General features: G+C 37.6%; 1 protein-coding gene across 30 annotated transcripts in view; it reads left to right on the top strand.

The window, feature by feature from the left end:
- Positions 1 to 17,573, top strand: part of ZBTB20 (zinc finger and BTB domain containing 20) — an 863,676-nt gene that overhangs the window by 246,038 nt on the left and 600,065 nt on the right. For 2 of the 30 annotated variants that reach the window (XM_070793369.1, XM_070792932.1), the window contains exon 4: positions 8,330 to 8,402. The exons of the other annotated variants lie outside the window; for them this stretch is intronic. The gene's annotated coding sequence lies outside the window, so the exon portion shown is untranslated. The remainder of the gene's footprint in view (positions 1 to 8,329; positions 8,403 to 17,573) is intronic. 30 annotated transcript variants of the gene reach the window in all.

The following is a 17,573-nucleotide window of genomic DNA, read 5'->3' as shown; positions in this document are numbered from 1 at the left end:
CTTCCTATTTTTCTATTGTTTTATTTTTTCTATTGATTTGTATAACCTCCCCATATATGGAAAATAACCATATTAGGTTTTAAATTATGTCTCAGCTTTTAATTTACTTTTTGACTTTTGTTATGGTCTTCTTACATACCAGCATTATCAATCATTTCCTTTATGATGTAGGAAAATTCGCAGAAAAATTACCCATATTTTCTTCTAGGACGTTTGTAATTTGGTCTCTTTTAAACTTTATATCCTTAATTCAACAAAATTTTATTTTTGTATACTACATTTAAAAAAATATTAATATATTTGGGGGAATTAAAATAAATGTTTTTTTATTGTATCACTTGAAAAAACAGACTGAGTTTTTTCTTTCTTTTTTTTTTTTTTTTTGGCCCCTGAGTACCTCAGAAAGGCAGAGTTCAGCACTTCGATTAAAAAAAAAAAAAAATTGGCAGAGTGAGAACTGAAATGTCAAAATTGACCTATTTTTCTTTATCAATCACTAATGTCTATTGTTTATGACATACAAAAATCCCAATAAACTTTTTTACTTATGAGAATAAATTATTATATTTAGATAATCTAAGGAATGGTTGAATCAGTGAGAGTATCATAGAATAAATCAAACCCCTAGCAAGACACTTTTAACAGCAATTTCAATTCATATGGTAATGTTAATTTTACTTAGGAAAAGCACTTACTTCTCGGTAAGAATCTATAGCTGTACAAGTAAAATAAAAATGTAAATGTTCTAATTTAAGCAGGACGTAGTAGCCTGGTGATGAATAAATGTATCTGTTTCTTGAAAAGTTCACTTCAAATCATCGTCATCCTTAAAAGGCGATTACTTTGAATGGTTTTTGTAAGCTTGCAAAGCAGCTTGGACTCTTAAGAGTTCTGATAGCTGACGTCTTTGTATGGTTTGTAAATAAGTAAAGGAGCCATTCAGTTATAAAATTGAATATTTGTCAATAAAAGAACAATACTCAGTTTCCATGTGCGTGCGCTAATTCACTTCAGCCATGTCTGACTCTTTGCAACCTTGTGAACTGTAGAACACCAGGCTACTCTGTCCAAGGGATTTTCCAGGCAAGAATACTGGACTGGGTAGACATGCCCCCCCGACCCCCCACCCTCCAGGAGCTCTTCCCCACCCAGGGATAGAACCTGTGTCTCTTATCTCTCCTGCATAGGCAGGTAGCTTCTTTACCACTAGTGCCACCTGGGAAGCCCATATTCAGTTTAACGTCTATTATATTTATGACTAAAATTGATTAGGAAAGAAGTATGTGTGCATGCTCATTTACTTAGTCATGTCTGACTCTTTGTGACTCCATGGACTGTAGCCTGCCAGGCTCCTCTTTCTGTGGAGTTTTCCAGACAAGAATACTGGAGTGAGTTGCCATTTCCTTCTCCAGGGTATATTCTGGACCTATGGATTGAACCCAAGTCTCTTTCCTCTCCTGCATTGGCTGGTGGATTTTCACCACTGTGCCACCTGGGAGAGAAGTAAGGACAGATGAAATGTGAATCTGTGAGGGAGAGGAGTCAAGAAATGCAACTTAATTTTTTCCTACCCTTCACTTTATTTTTAATAGACTATTCTCTTTTTTTCATTATAAAAGTAACAGAGCATCATAGTAAAACTATTTGGAAAACATGAAAATGCAGAAAGAAGACAATAAAATCACTCTTTGTGTTTATGAACATTTGTTTCTGTTAATAAATGATTTTTCTCTGGCATGATTTTCATTTTGGTTATATAATATTCCATACAGTGGATGTGTTAAATTAATTTAGTCCATTTCTTATTCCTGGACTTAATGTTGCTTCTAGTTTTTCTCTATTACAAATAACCTATTTATTAATATCATTGTGTACACATTCTTATGAACATCCTTGATTATGTCCTTAGCACAAGTTACTATATGTAGAATACTTGAGTTAAAGATACACATTTTTCAAGTTTTTAATGCATTCAGTTATACCACTTACTTCCCTGACTTCCCTGGTGGCTCAGACGGTAAAGCGTCTGTCTACAATGCGGGAGACCCAGGTTCGAGCCCTGGATTGGGAAGATCCCCTGGAGAAGGAAATGGCAATCCACTCCAGTACTCTTGCCTGGAAAATCCCGTGGACAGAGGAGCCTGGTAGGCTGCAGTCTATGGGGTCGCAAAGAGTTGGACACAACTGAGCACCTTCACTTCACTTCACTTCATACCACTTACACATTGCTGTGGCCTCAGAAGCAGTCTCATAGTGTCTGTTTTTGCTCATATTCTATCAGTTCTTGGTATAACTCTGTGTGGTTCACAGAAAAGCTCTCAGTGGTCTGGGAAGGGTGAGTACAAAGAGGTGGGAAGAGGTGAAGCAGAGGTGAGAGCCATTTTTGTTGAAGAAATGTGGGAGGCTATTGCAGGCTTTGGAGAGCAGCTTTCTCCAAAGCAAACTTGCACTTTTGGAGACAGCTCAGACTCTGCATGTTAACTTGCCATAGTTCCCCCGTTCCTATTTGCTTTGACTCAGTGACCCGACCCTTCAGGCATACCTCATGTATTCAGTGATTGAGACCACTTACTCATACTAATCATTGCACACAGAAAATACATTAAAAAATTTGTATTCATTACTCAATATATTTTGCTCCTCAAGTGTCATGAAACATTCAGGGTATATTAACGGGCAAATCCACACCTGGAGTATATTACTGAGCTTTAGAAACTGTTAATTTAAAAAATCAAATATTTAATTTTGAGGAAAAAATCAGTTTTGGATTTTAAGCATATATATCATCTTTCATTTTGGCCCAATTAACCCAGCAGGTGTGTGCAAATTAGGTCACTACTTTGTCACCGTGGTAACATGCTTTGGGGAGGTGGATCTTAACTACCTCCAGCACAGGGGATGTTGGCTGAGTAAGTATTAAGAGATGCTTTACAAATAAACAAGGCACAATTTAATGCATTAGAGTATAGAAAATAGGTCTGGTGCTAGGTACCAACAGATAATATTCCGTGACATGAAAACAAGTACTACCTCAAATTTATATTAACTAAAGAGATCTAATGAGCTGCAAAAATAGAACTTGCAAGACTTATAATCTCTGAAAGGACAGTAAAACTTACTGACGATCACTCGTAAGGTGATTGTTCCATTTTTCCATTTGAGTAAAGAGTTTAGAAGACAGAGCAGGTTCCCTATAGTTTAAGGACATTTTTTAGAAATAAGCTGTGGTTTTTCAGGGTGTCAGCACCTTCCGGCTTACTCATTCTAGTGACTAAAATCTAGTCAGGGTTTTTAAAAGGACAGTGTCTAAACGTTTCTTTTAAGTGCTACTTTTTTTTATCATTATTCATAACTGCTTATGGGTTAAGAAGTTGGCAGACTTGGTCTATGCCAGCAGTCCAGCATTAATACAAGTCTCTAACTCAGGCTTCTTCTCACCAGGTGGAAAAAGCAGACATGCTTCAAGATTGCTGGTAGAGATTGTGCAATCTGTTGGGTTGCTGAAGGTTCCAAATCATGTGGGCATTCTGCAGCCCCACAGAGTGGTAGAATTTCTTCACTTATCCCTGACAAGTTCACACCTCTTTTGGTCATTAAAATTGTAAATCTACATTATCAGATGCAGAAAACAGGCCAAATTAGCGATATTAAATGTATTTCCAAAGAAGTACATCTCCTCAGACCACTTTCAGCACTCAGTCACAAATGATATTTCCATTAAGCCTATGTCACTGGTTCATATGCAGCTTTATGTTTTTCAATTTGTCCTAAATGCTGCCTTATATTTGCTTCACTTGTTATCATTTTGAAGTATTTTTGTATATTGTATTTTTTGTGATATTTTACATATGGGGTTTCAAAAACTTGAATCCCTCTCATGTTTGTTTTCCGTTGGTTGTAACTTCAGTTTATTTCTTATTTCTCGTGTTTTCAGTAGTTAATATTTACAAAATACCTGACTAGACTCTTCAAGATTCCTCCCCCCAGTCTTCCTCGCTATGCGTCAAGGATGAGAGGCACATAGAAGAGGCAAGGTGACTTGTGACTTAGCCTGTGTCACAGAGTATGTGAATTCACTTTCAAATGAGAAGTTTGGAGACTCACAAAGGGATCCTTGCTAAGTGGAAAAACAGTTGACTCAAGCACTCTCTTACCTCTAACTTCTTTTTCACCAGCACAAACTCCCTCCCTGTATTCAAGACTTCTTTTCTCATCTACTCCTCAGTGGACACCGAAAAAAAATTCTTTTAAAGAACTGGTTCATAACATAAAAGCCTGAAGTCTCAGTTAAACCTGTTAACTTGCCAAGGGTAAGGGTATGTATTGTTCACTGGAGAACAGAATGCCGTATTCTCCCAGATCTGCTGGGGAACAGGGAGGGTGGCAGTACAAATTAGCATCAGAACAAAGCTTTATCACAGTGGGATCCCAGGTTGTTTTAGGTATAAGATTCGAAACAAAAATATGGGAAGGGATGGAATCCATCAAATCTAATAAAGGAAATTGTAGTAGATTCAGGGAACTTGGACCCCTGAATTGCAGTGGCCAGGTTGGGGAGGAAATGGGCAGTTAAACAAAGTAGTGCTGTATCTTTCTTTCATTGTTTGACGAAATAATTTTTACCCCTTTTAACTGGAATGTTTTTTGAAAAAAAGAAATGAGCCTGGTATATCTGAAACAAAGAGCTTACACAGTCACCGAGCTGGTTGGTTTTTATACCTTCCTTTACTGAGTATTGTCCTTCAGTACAATACAGAGCCATTTCTTTGTTCTCACAAGCTAGCAGTTAAATTGTATGTAAATGTATGCAAATTAGATGCTGTCTAATAAAGAGAGTCATTAGATGGAAGAAATATTTAGTTTAGAAAAAAAAGCAGGTGTATTGTGTAAAAGAAAATGTAAGGCTACAAAAAAGCCCAAACTTTTGTGGACAGTTTTAGAAAAAAATTATTAAAATAGATTTTAAAAGACTTACGTCTTCCTGACCTTTCTTTTGTGCTTATATATATGTGTGTGTTTTTAAAATATTTACATATAAAACTAGAGGATTGGCTTCTTTCCCAGAATTACTGGAAGCACCTTCACCAGGAACATTTGGACTTGAATAATCTCCACAGCAGCATTTTCTTTCTTGAATTAAATGAATTGTAAAATGGGTGATTGGCCCAGAAACACTGACTGTTTATTTGGGTTCCTTTCCTTTAGGTGGATAGAGGCTTAGTGGCTCCATGGTGGGTACCTTGCAACTGATCACCTTGACTGCTTTAAGGTTCCCCTTTCACACTTTTCCACCCCAGCCTCTTAAAGGCTACCATAGGCTTCTTATATATGTTCCTTGAGAGGAACCCACAGTTCCTTTTGAACTTCATTCAGTGCTGTATTAAATGTTTAGCATAATGCTTAGCACTTAGTAAGCACTCTTATTTATTTTTGAATGGTTAAGAGAATGAATGAGTTGATAAATAAATGAAATGTAATATCACATACATTAAATATTTTAATAGTCACTAAAGTGGTTATAGGTATGTCAATATCCTTATAGTCCTCAGAAGACAGTCACTGAAGCAATTCCTCAGGTTTGCATATATAGCAGTTGTATGATAAGTGTGTAGCGAAAAAAATAAAATGCTTTGCTGTCCTGTTTTCTCAAGTAACAAAGATGTTGAGTGCTAAACAACTGCGTCACTTCTTGTGGCAGTTATTGTGGAGGCAAAAATAAGTAAGCAATGGCACTCCACTCCAGCACTCTTGCCTGAAAAATCCCATGGACGGAGGAGCCTGGTAGGCTGCAGTCCATGGGGTCGAAAAAAGTCAGACATAACTGAGCGACTTCCCTTTCACTTTTCACTTTCCTGCATTGGAGAAGGAAATGGCAACCCACTCCAGTGTTCTTGCCTGGAGAATCCCAGGGATGGGGGAGCCTGGTGGGCTGCCGTCTATGGGGTCGCACAGAGTCGGACACGACTGAAGCGACTTAGCAGCAGTAGCAGCAGCAGTAGTCTCTCTAGGAGCTCCTAGTTTCTAGAGGAATCAGCCATACCCATACTTAATGCACAGCAAATTGTACAATGTGGAGTTACAGATAAAATATTATGAGGGAATGAAAGAGAAAGAGAAGAATTCTGATTAAAAAGTGTCTGAGATAGTTTCTTAGAAGAAAGTGGAACTGAAGTAATAAGTCTTGAAAGTCATGAGGAGCAGATGGTTGTCTTTGGTGGAGTGGAAAAGAGCAAAGTTGTATAGTGCTCTACGTTGCAATCCCAAGTTAATGGAAATATACTGGATTTTCTTCTATTCTTTCATGAATTTACAGCAACAGCTTGATTTTTAACCTCTGTGGAAACACAAATGAGGGCTGTGATGGATACAATAATGACTAAAGTGAAATTGTAACTCCAAGTTAAAATTTTAATCACAGCTACTGCATAGGAAATAAGGTAAATATGCAAAAAAAAAAGACTTTATAACTTTTAAATTCTAAGGTACTAGAAATATAAAATTTTGTTATTATTATTAATAATGTGTAAGGTTTCCATGGTATGAAATAAAATTTAGGGGATAAGAGATTTGGAGACAGAATCAGTACCTCATCAATATTTTGTACCTTATATTTTAGTTTACAAAGTATCTTCCTGAATTAGTCTTATTTTATTTTCACAACAACCCTTAAGGTTGTAGAACTTATTATTTCTATTTTACAAGTGAAGAAACTGAGGTTTGGAGATCTTCAGTGACTTAACCAAGGTGACACAGTAAGTGTCAGAGTCAGATTTTCCTGACAGATTGTCTAGTTCTTTTCAAATACTTCGTTATTACCTAGAAACAGTGTGTGGGAGAATTGTATAGCTAGAGAATCGGCATTCATCTTGGTTCTAACTTTATTCCAAATATTTTTCATCAGTTGGGTTTTATATGCATATTTTTTCCATTTTGGCAAGGGTAAAATATGCAAGACTAAAAGTGAGGCAGGTATACATGGACAGGAACAGATGATCTGGGTAACTGATAGGGATAGGAAGAATCGTAATGGGTCTATGGACTGAAAGCATTTTAATTAGTTTCTTGACTTTTGAGTTAAAAGATTTCAGTGGGAAGGTGCAAAATATGCTGTATTGAACTCATCTTGGAGGTAACCAAAGGTCTGTGGGACTAACAGCTTTTGATATTACTTAGTGCTTATTATTGTTATTATTATTATTTCTTTTTAATTATGCAAAGTGCTAATCAGTTTGATTATGCACAGTGCTAATCAGGTTAATTATGCAAAGTGCTAATCAGCTCTTCTTGAAGCACACGAGGAGAGCAGAGGTGCTGGCGCTGAATGGCGCAAGCTAGATGGGGTAGTCACGGCAGTCATTCCTTATTAAGATAGGGGTAGACAAGATAGCAAGGGGAATTTATCCACAAAAGTATAGAGAAAAGGAAAGATAACTTTGGGCACAGGAAAGATTGTGGTTTTGGCAGATTGGTGCTTACACATAGAAAGCTGATTTCCTCCCCCGTTGCATAGTTTGGTTAGATAGTCTGCTATATATTGAAGGCACTCATTTGAAGCCAAAAAGACTGCAGAGGGAAAGAAACAGAGTATTGTATAGCTAGACAAGTTGTCAAAACAACTTATTGTAGTTGGCAAGCACCAATTCCTGGGAGGACAGTAGAGGAAGTAGAATCTAATAGACCTATACATGAAAGAGGACATCAATAAAGAGAATTGAAAAATTAAGGGAGTGCCATTCTGATAAAATAAACAGGGCCATCTCACCACTGTATTGTTATTGGGATGGCTGTCTGAGCAGCATATTTCCTGAGGTGAACTGAGGGTTTCTTGGTGCTTGCAGTGGTCTCTATTGAGAGTGGTGATGACGAATATGACAATAAGGGTTTTATGTAATAGCTCCTAGTTGGATCAGCTTTGTTGCTGCTGAAATCAAAGTGAATTTTAATATTAACTTGCAGGTCTGTGCTTATTAAGCTGGGTGACTTCCTGTGAAGATGAGTTTATAGCAATATGTTCATATGTTTTTGTAGAACAATGACCGTGGAGCTCCCTTAGGAAAGCCCTTTTTATTTAGTTCTCCTGTTCTGTTCTGTGGTTTGATAAGCTATCAGTGAAATACTGTGATACCTACTTGTTTGAATGTATTCAAAGAGCAGAAAGCATTTCAGAATTACTAAGTGAATAGTAATTTTTAAAAACTGGTTTTAGTCCATGTAACTTTTCATTTAGTCTGGAATTTGAGCAGGACCTTTTTAAGTCACTAATATAAGGAGAATCTGCTTCCCCTTTATAAGCTGACAAACCGAGTATTTATTTACCTTCCTTTTTTAGGCCTCTGTCTCAGCACAACTCATCTTCACAAATGCCAATGTTGAGCTTGATTTCTAGAAATGTGCAAATCATGGTAAGGATGCTGCAAAGTTGTTGGGGCATATTAATGAGGTGTTTGTCCAGGAAGCATTGGTACTTGGAATAAAGACAAGCTTTCAGTTTTTATTTTTTCTGTAAGACCAATTTCATTTTAAAATATGAAGAGAATGACATAAATCTTTGGTTTCCAAGGAGAGTCTGAAAAGGAATAGATTGTTAGAGGACAGCGCCCACAAATTGAGAAAGCCTGTTGGGGGCCCTTCGAGAATTTGGCTAGAAAATTCTGTTATAAGCCATCCTTCTGCTCAGCTTCATGGGAACAGGGTTTTATAAATGAAACATCACTTCTGTATTTCCCAACCCCCTGAGTCTAAGATAAGGATGAAATGTTCATATTACCACTTTATCAAAATCTATTGAGTTATTTCTTGACAAATTTAAAAAGATTTCTTAATGGTTCTATACAAGGACACCTTGTAAATTCCATGTATTGGTGGTATACTAAACTCTTGATTCCTGATAAAGGTATTTGAACCCAAAAACGTTGCTATGTAAGGCATTTAAAATGTCACTGTGTCAAGGAGAAAATGATGTGATCCAAATGGCACTTAAAATTAATTTAGTACCATCTAATATGGACAATCTCTTGATTAATTGTACACTTGCACCTTCATCATATACACTCTAATCCACAGACCCATTCCTCACTTCATTAATCAAATATTATTTGGGCACTTCCTCTTATAAAGTGTGTACTAGTAACTGTGTGTTAATAACAGTACCATTTATGTCCCAGATAATGGAAATACAATTAGCCAAAAAGTGACAAGATAGCTGACATGATAGAATTCACTTACACAAGATGAGATGGTATTTTTCTCACAGTCTTCAGCCTTAGGAGCAAAGAGTTTGCTCTTCATTTCTTCTCAGAACTTCTCTCCTTAGTAATCTATGTAATTCAACTAGTTTGTCTTAGTATCTTCAATATTTACAAAATAAGATGTTGGGCTACAAGATTTTCAAGGTATTTCCATCTCAATGTGCTATATGAAAGTGTATTAGCTGAGTATACTATAAATGTATTAGCTATTTAAATATATAAGTGTACATTATCATCATATTAAGAGCCTTACAATAATAGAAATTTTTGTTAGGCTTTGGTCTTTGAGGAAATGAAGTAATTTTTGGCTGATTCTGTGGACACAGTCTCCTTGGATGTAAACTAATATTGAATATATAAAGGGTGGACTTTGGAATCAGTTCTGAGTTTGAATCCTGGCTCTTCCAGTTATTAGCTGAGAAGTCGTAACTGCTTTGAGCCTCTGTTCCTTCACAGATCCCACCTCACAGGGTGACTGTATTAGTTCAAGTAAACAATATAAATCACTGAACTCAATGCCCAGGGGTACACTGGAGGATAGCTTTGCTCCATAGTCAGTCCCTTTCTCATTTATGGCCACTGTAGTCTTTCTGGCTCTTGCTACCAAGAATATCCCGAACTAATTCAACTTCCTTTCCCCAAGCTGCTTTTTCCTGCATTAAGCCCGTACTTCAATTAGCTCAATATTTTTCCCTCATTACATTTTTATAGTTGATTTCTCTTTGTTCTCCTTTTTATGTACTTTGACCACTTCCCTGCTTATACCGTGTCAATTTGGGGGTAGTTATGTTCGCTGTATGTAACATAGCCTTGACTATGACAAAAATGTATACAATTATCTTGTTGCTTTGTTGTTAGTTGCTAAGCTGTGTTCTTTTCTAACCCCAGGGACTGTAGCCTGCCAGGCTCCTCTGTCCATGGGATTTCCCAGGCAAGAATACTGAGTGGGTTGTCATTTCCTTCTCCAGGGAATCTTCCTGACCTAGGGATCGAACTCATGCCTCCTGCATTGGCAGGCAAGATTCTTTACCACTGAGTCACTAGGGAATAATTCAAACCAATTATGTAGAAATATTTTGTCTGTGTCAGAATTTGACTGGAGTTGTTTACACTTTTGACCCCCTAACTATACTGGAAATTTCTTGAAGCCAAAAGCAAGTATATTCCCTGTGTTTAGAATGTGCTCTGCCAATAAGAATTCTACAACCTAGCAAGGGACAACAGTTCTAAAACAGTAGCATATATGATCTACTGGGGATCATATATATGATGAAAATGTTGTGGAAGTGGAGATGTTGAAAGCTTCATGGAACAAATATTGGAAAGGCTTCCTGGAACAAATGATGTTTGAATTTGACCTTTAAAAAAAGTACTTATTTCTTTCTTTGTGGAAAAAGAGAAGATAAAATGAATTCTAGGCAGAGATAAAATCTCATGGGTACAAAAAGTTGATTGGCACCTAGAATGCAGGGGATCAGGTGACACAAGGGAAGACTAGAAAGGTAGATTAGAAGCATATCATGAAGGATCTGTGAGTTGATTAGAGTCTTGTATGAATAATCCTAGCTTTCAAAAATAAATGAATATTGGTGGTAAAGAGAACATTTCTTCACAAGAATATAGACATTAAATGTTTGTGTGAAAAAAGAAATGATAACGTTTAGCAACCAATATATACAGGAAAAAGGATAATCTCAAAAAGAAGGTCCAGATCTGAGTGGAAGCCCTACTCCACCCTTGCTATATTATGACCTTAAACAATGTACTTCATCTTTTCCTTACCATATATTCATCAATATCACTTGGTAGCTCAGATGGTAAAGAATCTGCCTGCAATGTGGGAGACCTAGGTTCGATCCCTGGTTTGGGAAGATCCCCTGGAGAAAGGAATAACTACCCATTCCAGTATTCTTGCCTGGAGAATCCCTTGCACTAACACTTTCACTACTGGAAAAGTGACTATGGGTGGGGGAAGGGTGGAGAGTTCTTTATTAAAGTGCCAGAATTTCACTAAAGTAAGAGGGAAAAGTATAGATGGAAAGGAAAATAAACAGGGTGGGGGGTGGGAAATGCTTGTGGGGGATAGATGAGTTGGAGAGAGATCTGAGCTGGGAGGGAGAGGAAGAATAGAGATTCTGAACCCAGGTGCGATCCATTTCCAATGTAGTCAAGACAGAAAAGGGATTCTTTTCTTTCTCTTTTTGGTGTTTTTCTTGAGAAACAGAACAAAAGTTGAAATCATTGTTAGTATGCTTTTTATGTGTGGCTACTATTTCTTTGGGTCTAATCTAAGTATAACCTGGATCACAGCTTTGTTTCCACATTGCCACTTCCATTACAAACACAACACAGTGAGGAAGTAAGGCTCAGAATTGTGCCAGTGTTTCACAAATAGACTTCTTTGGTGATTTAAGCTCTCTTCATCAGTTGTTCTTGATGTTGAGTTTAAGCCCATTAAAGTATAGAAGTGAAGGGATGATGGCCAACCAGTACATGAGTCATACTAGATAGCAGTCCCTTGATATGACCTAATTTCTAGTACCTGCCACCTGCATGCTGAACTTAATTCATGTGTTTATACTTGTTAGGGGTCAGATTTGCAAAGCAATTTTATATTAGTCAAAACAAATTTGTGTTTAGTTTCAAAGGATGGAACTCTGCATTTTAGGCATTTTTGGAATAAATTTTGGAAGATTAGATAGACAATTTTTCAAAATGCCTATAAGAAATGTGTTAGCAATTAACCATTATCCAATAAAACACTATTAGTCATTATTATTTAGGAATTAAATGCTGTTCAACCAGGGTAATTGTTGAGTCACAACATTGTTCTCTGTAAGATTAACCACTGACATATGTGGATGTGCTTCGGTTAGTGTATCTAGGAACTTGGTGCCTCCCAGGGCTGGGATTTCAAGGGATAAATGAAGACTTCCTGATGTAAATAACACACTTTTTGTAAGGTAGATTTTATACATTATCCAATGTTTATTTTATAACCATTCTTTTGTTTTTACTTTTCACATTAAAAAAGAATACAGTTTCATAAATTTCCATTTGATTTTTGTGTTTTTAGAAAAGGAAGTCCCACTGGACTATGCAACATTAAGCATATGGCTACACAAAGATGAAAAAAACTGTGGCCATCAGAAGTAAATATTGGTAATAACACTCATGAAATTTCACACATGTAGATCATTGTGAGATAAGTAGAAATACTTACATAGAGCTTAGATAGAGAAGTAGACTTTTTAATACAAATATAAATGGAGGCATTTGTTATGAAAATGGTGGCCCTTGAAGTTGGCTTCCTGCTTTCACTTAAGAAGAACACCTTCAATCAGATGATTTTTTCCTCTGATAAGAATGAAAAATAATCAATCTAAACACATTTTATTATGAAAGATACTTGGAAGAATTCTATTGATATAAGCTAATGCAAGATGGGAATTTGCTTATTACAGTGTTTTGAATGTCCTCTTCCATTGGTCATGTGCAATTGGTATAAACAAAGATCCTGTGTATGGTAGAGGGCCTATATTTGCATCCTTTTGCATACTTAGACATTCTTTAGCAGGGCTTATTTCTGTTTACTGACAGTATTTCTCAGTCCTTTGTACAATTACAATATGTATAGCAGCAGCAGCATTTGAGTGTGCAATAAAGGTAGGTTCTTCTATCAATGCAGCCTGAAGAACATAAAGAATTCATTATACTGATTTTGATTCTGTGGGTGAAATAGGTTTGCTCCATGAACTTTCATTGCACAGGACAAAATGCTATGCTCATGAGACATGCAAGCAGCTGAAGAGTCAAGAAAAGCTGTGTTGGTTTTATTTAGGAAGTGCCTGGCTTCTCATCTGCTTGGGAAAGGAGCAGGCCATATCACCAGTTGCCAAGTGCTCTAATGCTGAGAAGAGTGTCAGCTGTGGTTACCCTGGGGATTTTTGGCAGCAATAAGCACTTTTCCTTGAGAAAAATCAGCATAGATGCCACACATTGGAATTGGAAGAATTGCTTTTATTTTCTATTTTCTTTAAAAATCAAATTTGCTTTTCCTTCCTTCCCAGCTGTTGCAGCTTCCTTGATTTTTAGCTCAGATGATGGGAGTAACACATGTTCACTGAAACCCAGAGGAGAGCTCCTTTCTTTCCTTCTGATATGAACTCATTGAAGTCAAGATACTGGCTAACCCGAACTAAATAATATATTCAGAAAGAGATTTGTCCAGGAGGGGTGTTCATGGGTGAAGACCACAGTGGTGGGGGTAATCGAAGCAGTTTTTCAAGGATATCAGTGTCAATCACATGTATTAGGAAACTTGAATATGCCATCTCCAGGATGTTTTTAGCTGAAAAATCTTGGAGACCTAACCTGTTCCATGGAGAAGTCTTTTTTTATTTTCTATATTCATCATAGTTTATAGCTGGGAACAAAATGCATATATAGAAATTGAATTGGCTGAATTAGTATGCAGTAAGTCGGGCATTAAATATACCTGACTTTTTCTGTTAATTCTCTCCCTTCCCTATTATCTCTTACCTCTCAAATGGGAAGGTCACATCTGTTTTCTCACCAAGTTTTACCTTCATGTTAAAGAACCAAAGTTCCTTTAAGGTCAATATAGGGGAGGATTAGAGTAGCTTTTATTCTTGATGTTCAGTTTTTCTACCATCTTTTATTTTACATAAAGAAACTAATCATCTGACTTAGCTGGAGATTTTTTTTTTTAATTTCCCCCTCCTTTCTTAAGAACCTATTGCCTACAAATTACTTATTCTCCTCCTCTAGATTTATCTACTTTCATTATTGAAGGAGACTTTGCCATCCTGTAATTTCTTTTCTGTTGGCTTTTCTTAGGATAGCAATTTAAAAAGCAATTATTGACCATTTCTTTATGACTATTTCAGGTACTTTACAGGTATTTGTTAGAGTTCTCCAGAAGAAAAAACCCAACAGGATGTATAGATAGACAGATAGATCTCTGCTGCTACTGCTGCTAAGTTGCTTCAGTTGTGTCTGACTCTGTGCGACCCCATAGATAGCAGCCCACCAGGCTCCCCTGTCCCTAGGATTTTCCAGGCAAGAACACTGGAGTGGGTTGCCATTTCCTTCTCCAATGCATGGAAGTGAAGAGTGAAAGTGAAGTCGCTCAGTCGTGTCCAACTTGTAGTGACCCCTTGGACTGCAGCTTACCAGGCTCCTCCATCCATGGGATTTTCCAGGCAAGAGTACTGGAGTAGGGTGCCATTGCCTTCTCCAAGATAGATCTCTATATGCATCCAACTAACTGTATCTTTACACACACACACACACATTTATTACAAGGGATTAGTTCATACAGTTATTACAGCTGACAAGTCCCAAGATCTGAAATTGTCAAGCTGGAGACCTAAGAGAACTGATGATGTGGTTGGAGTATAGTTTCAAGGTTGAGAACTAGGAGAGCTGATGGTATAGTTCTAATCAAAAGACTGGTAGGTTGAGCTCAGGAAGAGCCAATGTCTCAGTTCAAGTCCAAAGGCAGGAAAAAAACTAATATGCCAGCTCAAATATAGGCAGGCAGGAGGAATTCCCTGTTACTATAGGCTTTCAACTGATTGGATGGGGCCACTCCTAATAGGGAGATTAATCTGTTTTTACAGGAAGATTAATTTGTTTTACTCAGTCTATAGATTCTAATGTTAATATCATCAAAAAATACCCTCACAGATATACCTAGCATGTCAGTATTCTTGCCTTGAAAACCCCATGAACAGTATGAAAAGAAAAAAAAAAATATGACACTGAAAGATGAACTTGCCAGGCCGGTAGGTGCCCAATATGCTATTGGAGAAGAGTGGAGAAATAACTCCAGAAAGAATGAGGAGACAGAACCAAAGCAAAAACAACATCCAGTTGTGGATGTGACTGCTGATGGAAGTAAGTCCAATGTTGTTAAGAACAATAGTGCATAGGAACCTGGAATGTTAGGTTCATGAATCAAAGTAAATTAGAAGTGGTCAGACAGGAGATGGCAAGAGTGAACATCGACATTTTAGGAATCAGTGAACTAAAATGGACTGGAATGGGTGAATTTAACTCAGATGACCATTATATCTACTACTGTGGGCAAGAATACCTTAGAAGAAATTGAGTAGCCCTCATAGTCAACAAAAGAGTCTGTAATGCAGTATTTGGGTATAATCTCAAAAATGACAGAATGATCTGTTTGTTTCCAAGGCAAAATATTCAGTATCACAATAATCCAAGTCTATGCCCCAACCAGTAATGCTAAAGAAGCTGAGGTTGAATGGCTCTATGAAGACCTACAAGACCTGCTAGAACTAACACACCCCAAGGATGTGCTTTTCATTATTGGGGATTGAAATGCAAAAGTAGAAAGTCAGGAGATATCTGGAGTAACAGGCAAAATTGGCGTTGGAGTACAAAATGAAGCAGGACAAAGACTAACAGAGTTTTGCCAAGAGAACGCACTGATCATAGCAAACACCCTCTTCCAACAACACAAGAGAAGACTCTACACATGGACATCACCACATGGTCAATACGGTGATTATATTCTTTGCAGCCAAAGATGGAGAAGCTCTATACAGACAGCAAAAACAAGACCAGGAGCTGACTGGCTCAGATCATGAACTCCTTATTGCCAAATTCAGATTGAAATTGAAGAAAGTAGGGAAAACCACTAGATCATTCAGGTATGACCTAAATCAAAGCCCTTATGATTATATAGTGGAAGTGACAAATAGATTCAAGGGATTAGATCCGGTAGAGTACCTGAAGAACTATGGACAGAGGTTCGTGACATCATCCAGGAGGCAATAATCAAGACCATCCCCAAGAAAAAGAAATGTAAAAGGCAAAATGGTTGTCTGAGGTGGCCTTACAAATAGCTGAGAAAAGAAGAGAAGCTAAAGGCAGGGGAGAAAAGGAACAAGATACCCATTTGATTCAGAGTTCCAAAGAATAGCAGGGAGAGATAAGAAAGCCTTCCTCAGTGATCAGTGCAAAGAAATAGAGGAAAACAATAGAATGGGAAAGACTAGAGATCTCTTCAAGAAAATTAGAGATACAAAGGGAACATTTCATGCAAATATGGGCACAATAAAGGACAGAAATGGTATGGACCTAACAAAAGCAGAAGATATTAAGAAGAGGTAGCAAGAATACATAGAAGAACTATAAAAAAAAAATCCTCATGACTGAGATAACCACGATGATATGACCACTCACCTAAAGTCATACATCCTAGAATGTGAAGTCAAGTGGGCCTTAGAAAGCATCACTATGAACAAAGCTAGTGGAGGTGATGGAATTCCAGTTGAGCTATTTCAAATCCTAAAAGATTACTCTGTAAAATATGCAGTCAATATGCCAGCTAATTTGGAAAACTCAGCAGTGGCCACAGGACTGTAAAAGGTCAGTTTTCATTCCAATCGCAAAGAAGGGCAGTGCCAAAGAATGTTCAAACAACTGCACAATTGTGCTCATCTCACACGCTTGCAAAGTAATTCTCAAAATTCTTCAAGTGAGGTTTCAACAGTACCTGAACCGTGAACTTCCAGATGTTCAAGCTGGAAGGCTGAGGAACCAGAAATCAAATTGCCAACATCCATTGGATCATAGAAAAAGCAAGAGAGTTTCAGAAAAACATCTACTTCTGCTTCATTGACTATGCCAAAGCCTTTGACTGTGTGGATCACAACAAACTGTGGAAAATTCTTACTTAAAGAGATGGAAATACCAGACCACCTTGCCGCCTTCTTGAGAAATCTGTATGCAGGTCAAGAAGCAACAGTTAGAACCGGGCATGGAACAACAGATGTCTTCCAGATTGAGAAAGGAGTATGTCAAGGATGTATATTGTTACTCTGCTTATTTAACTTATATGCAGAGTTCAGTTCAGTTCAGTTGCTCAGTCATGTCCGACTCTTTGCGACCCCATGAATTGCAGCACACTAGGCCTCCCTGTCCATCACTAACTCCCAGAGTTCACTCAAACTCCCATCCATTGAGTCGGTGATGCCATCCAGCCATTTCATCCTCTGTCGTCCCCTTCTCCTCCTGCCCCCAGTCCCTCCCAGTATCACAGTCTTTTCCAATGAGTCAACTCTTCGCATGAGGTGGCCAAAGTACTGGAGATTCAGCTTTAGCATCATTCCTTCCAAAGAACACCCAGGACTGATCTCCTTTAGAATAGATTGGTTGGATCTCCTTGCTCCAAGGGACTCTCAAGAGTCTTCTCCAACACCACAGTTCAAAAGCATCAATTCTTTGGCAGAATACATCATGTGAAATGCCAGGCTGGGTGAAGCACAAGCT

Source organism: Bos indicus, chromosome 1 (genome assembly GCF_029378745.1).
Source record: "Bos indicus isolate NIAB-ARS_2022 breed Sahiwal x Tharparkar chromosome 1, NIAB-ARS_B.indTharparkar_mat_pri_1.0, whole genome shotgun sequence".
In the NCBI taxonomy this organism is placed as follows: Eukaryota; Metazoa; Chordata; class Mammalia; order Artiodactyla; family Bovidae; genus Bos; species Bos indicus.
This window is presented reverse-complemented; position numbering and strand designations above follow the sequence as displayed.